Below are 10,905 nucleotides of genomic sequence, written 5' to 3'. Positions count from 1 at the left end.
TTTAAGTTATATGAGCAGATTACCAAAATACTTTTGTAAAAAATTAAGTAAACCTTTTTAAAATATTTCTAAAAAATATTTCTTATATTACGAAAGAATTTATTTTTAAAATATTCTAAACGTTTTTAAAAATATATATTCAATATGTTTTCTCGTAAAAAGAGAAAATATTGTTAATAACGTATTAGAAAACATTTTTTAAATATATGGAATATATTTCATTTCATTGTTTTCCGTATCATATATGGAAAACATTTTTAGTATCATTTCGAAAATATTTCCCCTCTGAACAGTGAAAACATATCACAATACATCCAAAACAATATTTCTAATATATTTTGTGAATATTTTCCTGGATTTACTTTCTGGCAAGCATTCTCAAAATGTACTCTCGGTAATTTCTAAAATGTTTTACAAACATTTTTGAGAAAATATTTTTGGGAAATATTCGGAATACATTAGGGAAACCAGAATGGAAATCTCCAGAGAAGGAAAACCTTTTGCAAATCAAGGAAAATATTTTCTTTTGGTTGAGGAAATATTCCTTGCTGTGTGGGATATTATTGTGTTCTGTAGGCTGTTCATCTACAACTTTCGATAATATTTAGCGTCTTTGGCTGACTTGTTTGTGTGCAACGTATTTTTTTTCTGCTTCTCTGGCTGTCCGACGTACCTCCCTATTTCCATGATATACTGTGTTTTCAAATTTTGTGCCGTTGTTTTAATATGTTTCATAGTAAAATATGTAGATTTTGTTGTATGAAGCAAATATATTTTCAGAATCAGTTCGAGAATTCGTAATTAGATTTAGTATCACTTTTCGCAGATGACAAGAGAGTTTTATCTGTCTTTTGTATTTTTAAAACTGCTCACAGCAAACACTCGCTTGGCCTCTACCGGAAAGGTGATGTATATATATATATATATATATATATATATATATATATATATATATATATATATATATATAACCGATGAAATAATTCAGTATATTTAAGTAGAGTTGCCAAGTTACAAGTTATGCACAAATATCTACTTTGAAGTACATATGTTCTATTAGTTTTGTTGTGTGTAAAATGTTGAAACGTCGGTTATGAAAACAGTTCCCAGCCCAAAACAGAGCAGGCTTACATGTTGATGTCTTTTTCTACCTGTCAGCAAGAACTTGAGTTTTTTTTTGTTTTTTTTTTTGTCACGTCACAAAGACATACTCTAGAAATGTTGCAGTGTGTGGTGTTTGTAAGTGATTTAATGTATTATAACAGAAAGTTCTCTAACATTATTTTTTTATGTGCAGAAACTAGAGAAGCCAACGATTAAGAATGTTTTCAGTGTGACACAATGGGCCTTATGCAGAGTCGTTATGACGCGTTATTAGTGCTATACTAAAGAGCTTGACTAACATGTTTCCTTCAGTAGTCAGGCCTTTAGTATGACGCTACTCATATCTCAAAATGATTCTACATAATGCGGAATACGTTAAAATAAAAAAGGATAAACACATACAAACTTGAATCTACTACATTTTTTCATTGTTTACAGAGGCCACCCAAGTGAATACTACTCGAGCCATGTTTGTCATTCACAGGAAGGTTAGGTGTGCTTCAAGTTGTAGTTAGCCATTTGTAATTCGAAAAGATATACTTGACACAAGGGGGAACAAGGGTTAGTTCTGTTTTAGATACCAGGGAGACAAGACAATTTTAAACTGTTATCTCAGTCTCGAAGTCTCTATAGACTCAGTGCTGTAAACATATATATAACGCGTCTAGTTACATATCGCGAAGTGGAAGTGCTCAGTCTTCACGGTAGCTCAGTCCATGAGGAACTGAGTTATTATGAGAACTGTATTACGCAAGCAACAAATAATCCACAAGAGTAGAATTACTGTCTAGGAAGACCGCGTGAAGTTCTCGTCTCGTTACTAATTTCGAGACAATAACAACCTTCACATTGACAAATATATTACTCCAATTCAGACTCTCCTACTTGAGAACTGTAGATGGAACGGTTTTATCTGTAATGGACATCCCACGATTTCCGATGATTTCACGAACTTTACTTCAATACAGAAATCTGGCAAAGTGTTCTATAGATGTTTACTTCAATACAGAAATCTGGCAAAGTGTTCTATAAGTGAATTTTACATTCTGAAATGGAGTCCGTATTTTCAAGTTTCTCAACTACAGAGTTGTTCTAGTGACGGCAGATTCAACATAAAGGTGTGAATAGCAGGTTCGCGACATAAAGTCTTCTTGTATACTGAATTCGACAGTGAATTTTGATGGCTTTTACATAAGAAAGGTTGTAATGATAGTATTGACGCAGTGGATATGAAAAAATCTGTTGAGACTATTAACTTCCAATACTACTACAAATCGCAACCTAAGGTAACTGTTTAAAACCCGAACGTTTGATTGACATCGTTCACATTAATTTATTCGAAAGGTGTTTGTAATTCTTATTCAAATTATTTAAATTCTATCTGACATTAAGTTTGAAAATTTAGTGTAGTGTTTTCAAAACAAAATTAAAGTGTTACTTAAATACTTCACTATATTATTAATGTGGAGCACCGAGATGAAGTTTATTATCTGGTGTTTTAATTAATGAATGCTTTTACTGAAGAAATGAATTTTTCCAATCTTATCATGATTGGTTGTTCCTGTTTCCTTCTCATCTAGTTTGGGAGTAGGTTGACTATGCTCTGTGTTATTTACATGAATTCCTTTCAGAATTGATGCCACTAGGGTTTTTCCTCAGGTTTCAGATAATGCGGACTCAGTTCCTCTTACGGGGTTGGAGAAAGAGAAAATAAATGAATGCTACTGTATTGACTGTTAGTTATGTAAGAAGGACTCTAAAATACCCTACGTGCATTGCACGATTTCTTTACTATCTTAAGTTGTAGAGTATTTTTTTTTGGTCTTTTATTCTCTAAATTGAAATTTACCCCTCATCCTTCATTAGTATGTCATGGTAACTAGCTAGAGACCAATATTAATGGGTGTAATTCCATACCATACCCTAAGGCCAGTTCGTGTGTGTGTGTATAGACTGGAAGCTCACATTGAGTAAAAGTAGGGACAGCTCTTCAGGGAAATCAAGGTGCAAGACTTTCTCCTCCGTATTTCGAAATAATGTTTTTATTTTTATATAAACCTTTTAGTTTATTTTATTTCATGCACCATCCTATGTAAACTTCGGCTACCCATGGAAGGCATAGTCATCTACCTTCGTACCATCATTTTCCTTCGTTGGAAAAACTCTTAAGCGTTGCAGATCTCAAATAGTCGGCATGTCGATCTTACTGAAACGCCGTTTCCAGCTGTCTGGCGACCCTATATATCGCCCCATTCTCCATTCAATGCACAAGCATCACACTGATTAATCGAGTGAGATGCAATTCACCGTCTGATGAGCGCTTCCGCTGTGATTCCCGGCTCTTACATCAAACCAACAATTCGTCTAAACAGCAATAAGTTTTAAGGAGCTTTATGGAGAGTCGTTTTGACGCTTGATTAGAGTCATACTAAAGAGTTTGATTAACATATGTTTCCTACAGTAGTCAGGTCTTTAGTATGACGCTAATCATACGTCAAAACGACTCTGCATAAGGCGGCTAATGTTTGGCTGTTCAATGTATTGGGTTGATGCATGAATTCGTGCGGTTTTCTTTTGGGTTGCCAACAATGCGGCATGAAGCCATTGTTTATCGTTATTTTACCGTACTTTGGAATTTGTGTGTTGTGAAACACAAGTTTTCTTGAGGTTGTAAATGTATTATTGTATATATATTTCAGACTAAATAATATGGAATGTCAAGTTGAGAAAAGTGATCACATATGTCACATTTTACTCTTCGAGTTTAACCGACGATCCAGTGCAGCAGAAGCTGCGAGAACAATCTGTGCAGTGTACGGGAATGAAGCAAGTGTTGAAAGAACAGTACAGAAATGATTTTTCCCGCTTTGTAGCAGGACGGTTTGACTTCTCTGATGATCCACGTTCTAGAAGACCAGATTTCGACAAAAATCTCTTGAATGAGTTTTTTTTGTGGCAATCAACGTCAAACAAAGCGGGAAATAGCGCAAGTTTTTGAATGTGTATGCAATGTATTGTTACACTCGTAGAATATGTTAATATTATGGCTATGTTGTATTTGTATTTAAACAGAAGAACAGAATAAAAATATAATAAGAACCGCACAACTTATGCACCGACCCAATATGTTTCGTTGCTTTCTGTGCATTAAATAATCGCTTAGGTCTTGCCATTTTTATAGGCAAAGATTCAATACAGTTGCAACGTCATTAATTTCAATACCCTAATTAATAGCTAATAAATAGGCCTCATTTCGCTCTGTCCTCCACCACTGTGAGTCCATTAGTTAAGGCACTTACCCCCCTCTTCTCTCACAATTTTAGTTAAACCTATAATAGTAATGTGTTCGTTCTGTTCCACATCTGTGGATAATTTTCAGCTGTTTCCTTTCAGTCATACAGATTCATTTATATATATATATATATATATATATATATATATATATATATATATATATATATATATATATATATATTTAAATAAATTCTAATACTGGAGGGAATTCATATACAGAGGAATGTTCTACAGTATTTTAGGATAATTATCAGCTATATTTTAGTCTCAGAGAGGTAAAACTAAGCCACGTAGCGTATACAATTGGACGTCAGTCTTAGTGCCATTCCCATTTCCGACAACCAAAGACCTGGAATCATTCCTTTTTCGGTAAAAGCATACTTTATGGTTAAGAAATTTCTCCTACAACGCATCTAATGTATCTCTTCATTATTATTTCTAAAATTACATCTGCTATGAAATAGTAATCTCCACACCAGACGTCCTTACCATAAACAATTAGCTTGGCTTTATCCACCATTTTAGTATTAAGTTCATATTTATACTTAACTAAACCAACTATATCGAGGAATGAAACTGCCATACAGTGTACTACGCAGAATGCAAGACGTATATACTACCCAAACTTGATCAATTATCATTCTCTTTCAAACATGCCCACCCTCAAATAGTACCCGATCTTCGAAAACACCAGATAAAACTAGACTTCCAAATATTATTCTCGTGTACACGGACGCTTCTAAACATCATACTGACTGTGGATTTATGGTTGGAGCAAGAATATATATAGCTGCCCTAAACTACACACAGACTCTCAAACTTCTCCCAATATATCAATTTATCTGGCAGACCTGGGCAATTTGCACAGGATTGAAAGACGCTTTTCAACGGAAATTACCTGTCGTTGGTATTTGTAGTGACAGTCTTAGTGCTCTACCATGAATATGTAGCAACCCATGGACGTTTGCGAATACATGACTACACATTAATATTCGTAAACAGCTTCGAGTCCTACAAAACAGTTATGAAGTTGTCACGTTAATTCATACACGGTCTCGTTGCGAGATCCCAGGGAACGAAAACGCTGAGAAGTCAGTTATATTCTTAGTAGATAAGGAATATTACATTGCTCGCTCTGTGATCCCCGTCTCACAGCATTGGCCTTCTTCGAGTTGTTCGTACGGAAGCATCAAACGGAATGGCACATCTACCACTGACATCAACGATCAGGTTCTGCCATCAATTATTGCCCAATATAACTTCTTCCCACCATAAAAAAGGGTATTTTCCTTACAATTAGACAAGTAATTTTCAGTGTTTATATCCTCGCTTCCGTATGTATACTGCTGAGTATGTATACTACTCCCATCCAGCAATATAGCCAACAGCAGCACACTACGCGACACTGCTAAGCCCTTCTCACGTGGACCTGAACTAAGGCTTCAACTCAGGTTACAACTTGACAGTATTACCTAATTGAAACTTCCATATAATTCCTTATATCCTGAGGTCATGTAGTAATCTTAGAGAGTCCTCAAAACTAAATAGATTTTACCAGCAGAGCCTCTCCTCGCCGCTCTATGAAACAGACGAAAAACACTTGAAGAATGTGTTACAAGGATGTTATAAAGTAATGGATCTCCCTATACAACAAAATCGTGAAACCATACGTTACAGTTTCGCCACTCATACTCTGCCTGCTCCGCGCCAATAAGATCGTAATGTTTAGAGCCAACATTCATGGCGGAAACGAGAGTAGTCAATCAGACTCGGCTGTTGTGCCGACGCGAGGTTGCTTTTAGGCCTCACCGAGATAATAAAATGAAGATACATATGGAAACATCCTCTATTTTGGAACATCCTTGAAAACTTACAGGGCAATCAGCACCTTATTTTCAATGGTGGATAATGAACTACTTGCAGAAGATCCTCGTTCCTACAAAGATTTCTACAGAATGGACTATTCAGAATTCCATACACTTCTAGAGTTAGTAACTTCGAAAATTCGAAAGCAAGATACGAACATGACGGAGATTCTATCAACTGAAAAACTGTTTGCAGATCCTTGCATCAACCAGATTCTAAAATTAAAAATCAAAGCACTTATCCAAATACGTATTTAAGGGGAGTTGTTAGGCGCGGAAAGATAAAATAGAGGAGGAGCAAATTTCTACTTTAGGTACTAAGGGTATTCACTGAGCTCGCTACCCACAAGACACCTACATACCACATAAAGTAAACTTATACCGCGCCGAAGACTCCTTTCATGCACTATATCCGGACACTGTAATGCGGCAGCATTCTAGAACCGTTCCCTGAAATTGCACGAAGGATACACAACATTGATGACTGTTAACTCGTTGTTTTATTTTAATATTTACAGTATCGTTTGGCCCAGAAATTGCACAATCTACTTAAATCAACTTTTTCTAATCTTTCAAAAATGTAATTACATTCGTTCATACATATTGTGTTCGGGCAGACACTGCTTCCCTAACTTCATTCTTTCATCAAGGCTTCTATTCTTGAAGTTTTTTTTAAATAATTTAATCGTGCTTCACTTCTGCAAAGAAAAAAAAACTATTTTTCGTATGACTTTATTGATACGATTGATGCTTCTCTTGTCCAGGCAGCCATGTTTTGAAATGATAGCGAAATATAAAGTTGAATGTCGTCAGACGGTGGTAGTTATATGTAAGTTCAGGAGAAAATAGAATCTGCTTCTATTTCTTCCAAGTCACTATTCAATTAAACGCAACAATTCCAAATGATAAAAAAAATAGGTTAGGAGATAGTAAAGTTGGTAGAGAAGGGAAAGGATTTAACTTCTGAAATAGAAAAGGCAGTTCCTTTAATTATACGATTGCCAACGATGTTGAAGAGGTTCCACTCGATGAGAAGTTTCTCCGAAATAGTGTAACTTCCTACTGCAGGTGTAATCAAACTAATGAGATTGATTTCATATATAATCAAATCTGAAAGGGGTGACAAAGTGATTTTCGTAACTCAGTTTGGTGAGGGCCTGGTGATGAACTCTTGCAGGTCCAAGATGCCAGTCCACCTGGGGACAATCCTAGCCTTCAATGGCAGTGGCTCTGGTGATGACCTCATTCTAAGAGTCTCACAATACAATCTACCACAAGAAGTATTTGACAAGTTTTGACAGAAAGACAATGATGCTTTTGGCCGTACAACAAAGAAGGTTTGTGCAATCTAAAGGAAGTGGCGTTATGGTTGAAGGAAGATCTGCCAATTGTTGGTTTTCCTTATAGAATTATTCGATTTTAACATTAATTTAAAAATCAACTGTATATGTAGGCATAATAACTTTACAATAACTTCATAGTACTGCACAATTGCCGGTGTCTAGTGAAACTAGAAATGGTAGAAATATCCTACGACCTCCGTTTCACTATTCATCTATTTGAATTAAACCACTAAGCACAAGCGACAATTAGTTCTTTTGAATCATGTTAACCTTTTATGGAATAAGTGCATTTTTTCTTTTAACCCTTTATTTAAAATAGAACTTGAAGAAATCAACCACTATTTAACGTTGCACAAAGAAACAACTTCCAATTTTTAAGTTGATCCTTATAGGGTCAAAATTGTAATATGTAGCGAAAATCTGTTTTCTACTAGCATGAAGTATGCTAATAATAATTCCATCTCCGCTCTAATCTCACAATTACTACCAGAAGTGACAGAAATACTACCACTTCCATATTAAGTTGATCGCTATACATTAGAAATCGAAATAGATATTGAAGCGGTTTCCTGTAACCGACAAAGCATCTCAACACTATATTTCCATTCTTAAGTCTTTACAGAACCCAAAATATTTGAAATCAAATACGACTTCCGGTATCAATGATAATCTTCACTAAAGAGAACTTCTAAAAGATAGCGACAAACCAATCATCAAAATGTATTTAAAAATAGGTACAATGTCTCTTAACAATTTATTCAAATCGGAGATGAAAAATGAACCACTTCCTCTTTTAATGTTGATATTCTAGGACAAATACATAAAAGATAGCGAGAAGAAATATTCTGTAAGAAATTACGTTCTAAAAATTAATTACCTGTCTAATTTTCCTACTAGGAGCGGAAGTGATACAAAAAACCACTCCTAATTTTAATGTTAATTATTATGGAGTGAAAACAGTATCAGTTATCGAGAGTTGATTTTTTCCAATTGATTAAGCATCTGAAGGATGTATTTCATCCCAACTTTGTTATACTCAGTAACACCAAAAACGACAAATCCTCACTAGTAGTTTTAACATAAATCGACGTGGAGTGGAAAGGGTATTAGATAAAAAGGAGCTTTTACCGGCAATTGATTACGTTCCTTAATTGTGTCTTTGCTTCAACTGATAGAAACATAAATCAGAGGAGATCTACTAAGATTTTTGGTTATAATATTAACCTACGTAGAGCAAAGATAAATGGTACAAGTATCTTTATAGAATCGAGTTACCTCTCTAACAATAGGTACTTTTCTCTTAATCCCTACTCAAAACAGAAAGACCAGAAGTCAACAACTTAGTTTTATCGTAGTTCACTGTAGGGTAGAAACGATAATAGACGGAGAAGCGATTTGCTACATTAGATGAAGCGTCTTAACAGTACATTTCCTTTCCATCATCACGTCTCTACTAAAAGCCGAAATTTTAGAAATCTGTTACGACTACCTCGTTGAATACTGACCAACATAGAATAAAAACGCTACAAACCAACGGTAAGTGGTTTGTTCGAATCAATTTAATCTAAGAATATGTACAGTTTTACTTCAACCCCTATTCAAATCGGAGGTGGCAAATTTAATCTTTTCTTCTAACGTAAAATCTTTCAGGATTAAGATCAGGAATTATATTTCTGGGCTGTTGACCATCTAAGCCCATTTAGCTTCTCGTGTATATGAGGAACGACGTTTTCGGCGAGCACACTATCCAATGAAAGGGAAGGGAGAAAGGATTGGGAAAGGAAGAAAGCGGCCCGGGGCCATTTTTTTTAGGTAGATTGCCGGCATTTGCCTGGTATGAATGAAGAAAACCTCATTCAGGATGGCTGTTCTGAAAACAGTGTTCCTTCCTCAAAAGAGTGGCCGCTCATACCAGTGCCGAGTGTTAGCGACTACACCACACGGGATTACTACGAAATCTTTTAGTTTATCATCAAATGACCAAGCACGTAAGAGTAAAAGCGATAGATCATTAAGGAAGTTGATGCTAAAATTCGTGAAAAGAGATACAAAATGGGGAGTCACTGGTGGGAGGAAACCAGAAAACCACGAGACAATCCATGGATACGATGTTCGACAACAAACACTTGCTTGGTCACGGAGCGAAGCAGCGACCCCGTGCGCAAAATGTAAGCGCTCTAACACTAAGTCGACGTGAGCCTTGTTTTAACGTCGTCTGGTATAAAGAGACAGTAATTCATAAAAAGGCCGTTTTCTGTAATCAATTAATCATCTAAACAATATATTTCTTTTCTATCTTCAAGTCTATAATAACGCGAAAATTGTAGAAGTACACTGCGAATTCTGGTTTTGGTATTGATTAAGTGAAGAAAGTACCTATTAATATATACTTCTAATAAATGTGATTCTACATATATGTGTACTCTACTGTAATTTTGTAAAAAAAAAAATCTCATTTACAATACGTCTGTTTTGAAAGACAGTAAGTCTATTGAAAATCATTTATTGAATTTATCGTTACATGTGTTTAAAAATCTTCAGAATAGTCTCCTTGTACGTCGATACATAGGCTCCAGCGGGACTTGTAGCTCTAGACTTCGTTGTGGTAGTTCTCCTGTGGAACGTCCTTTAATGATGCTGCGGAAGCTGATTTGATCCCGTCTACTGTTCCAAAATGTTTGTCTTTCAGTGGTATTTTGATAGGTGGGAAGAGATAAAGGCCGGGGAAGCCAAGTCCGCGCTATGCAAGTGCTGGGGGATCGTAGGCACTCCTGCTTTGACCAGGTAGTTGGTGACCATGAAGGTCCTGTGGGCCGACGCATTATCATGATGCAACTTCCAGTTTTCTGTGATGTCCAGCCGGATATGTTGAACCCTGCGTTTCAGTATTTTGAGGACTTTCACATAAAATTTGGAATTCACAGTGGCACGGGCTTCTTCAAACTCGTGATGAACCAGTACGTGGAAGTCAAAAAAACATGACGAGCATGATCTTTAATTTGCTCACCCTGGCTTTCTTCAGAGAGAGGGGTGCGCCATTCCGATGATTGCATTTTGGTCTTGAAGTCATATGTAATTACGTTGTGGAAAAATTTTCGATCATGTTCGCACATGTCGAAGTTTTGTAGGCACGTTTTAACTTGGCGTGACTTTTGGTTCTCATTGAGCACTTTTGGAACCATTTTTGTGCAAACCTTCTGCATGTAGCCGTGGTGGTCGTCCGACGCGGACCTCGTCGTCGACCTCTTCCCAGCCTTCCAAAAAGGCTTTGTGACATCGGAACACTTGCCGATGTGACA

This window comes from Thermobia domestica, chromosome 4 (assembly GCF_964235325.1).
Source record: "Thermobia domestica chromosome 4, izTheDome1.hap1.1, whole genome shotgun sequence".
Lineage (NCBI taxonomy): Eukaryota > Metazoa > Arthropoda > Insecta > Zygentoma > Lepismatidae > Thermobia > Thermobia domestica.
The sequence above is the reverse complement of the archived record's forward strand: the minus strand, read 5'-3'. Positions refer to the sequence as shown.